This window comes from Mesocricetus auratus, unplaced genomic scaffold (assembly GCF_017639785.1).
Source record: "Mesocricetus auratus isolate SY011 unplaced genomic scaffold, BCM_Maur_2.0 Super-Scaffold_100707, whole genome shotgun sequence".
Taxonomy (NCBI): domain Eukaryota; kingdom Metazoa; phylum Chordata; class Mammalia; order Rodentia; family Cricetidae; genus Mesocricetus; species Mesocricetus auratus.
Window position 1 is genome coordinate 7,552,445 of NW_024429269.1, and position 1,045 is coordinate 7,553,489.

At 40.9% G+C, this 1,045-nt stretch overlaps 1 non-coding gene across 1 annotated transcript; it reads left to right on the forward strand.

The window, feature by feature from the left end:
* Nucleotides 1-440: 440 nt before the first annotated feature.
* On the forward strand, nt 441-544 carry LOC121137894. The gene has a single exon (XR_005875160.1). It is a non-coding gene; the product is annotated as a U6 spliceosomal RNA (small nuclear RNA).
* The last annotated feature ends 501 nt before the right edge of the window (nt 545-1,045 follow it).

The following is a 1,045-nucleotide window of genomic DNA, read 5'->3' on the forward strand; positions in this document are numbered from 1 at the left end:
GGGGAAAGCTACTTAGCAGTGTGAGGTTCTGTGTTCCCTGCCAAGCGCTGAAAAAAACCATTTTCAATAAAAAGAGACTATTGTTTTTGGCCATGGATAGAGAAATATTTTATCAATGGATATTTAAAAACAAACTGTAGTCTTTAATACCAACAGTCAAGAGGCATAGACAGGTGAATCTCTGCGTTTGAGGCCAGCCTGGTCTATAGAACAAGCTCCAGGACAGTCAGGGCTACATAGAGAAACTCTGTCTAAAAAAACAAAACAAAAAAACAACATACCCATCCAAACAAACAAACAAATGTAAAATAGGTGGACAAATTTGACTATGGTCAAATTTAAATTATATTTGTCATAAAAGTCATCATAAATTGATATAATAAACTACAGGCAAGGAAAAGATATTTGAAAAGTATATGATCAAAAAAGGATGGTTTTGTGTGCTCCCTTCAGCAGCACACATACTAAAACTGAAATGATACAGAGATTAGCATGACCCCTGTGCAAAGATGACAGGGAATTCATAAAAAACGAGAAAAAAGATGGCTGTGTGTGTGTGAGTGTGTGTGTGTGATGTAGACACGTTGGCCTCAAACTGGCTATGTAGCCAAGTGCGATGATTAATCTTCATTTTCAACCTGGCTGTGTTTAGGATAGCCATGAAATACCTCTCTGCACATGTGTGTGAGGGGTTTTCCTCACAGAGGAAGGAAGACAACAGTTAGCAAGCGAGGAAGACAGCCTTGAACGTGGTCAGCACACTTCCACAGAACAGGGCCCTGGACTGGACAAAAACCAGCATTCAGCTCTTTCCTGACTCTAACCACAGTGTGACCAGCTGCCTCAGATTCCTGCTGCCCACTTCCACACCATGACGTCTGTACCCCAGCTGTAAACTAAAAGAAACCTTCCCCTGGGTTACTTTCCTCAATTATTTTGTTTCAAGAAAAGTAACTATCGTAACAAAGATGGTCTTGAACTTCTCTCTCTCTCTCTCTCTCTCTCTCTCTCTCTCTCTCTCTCTCTCTCTCTCTCTCTCTCTCTC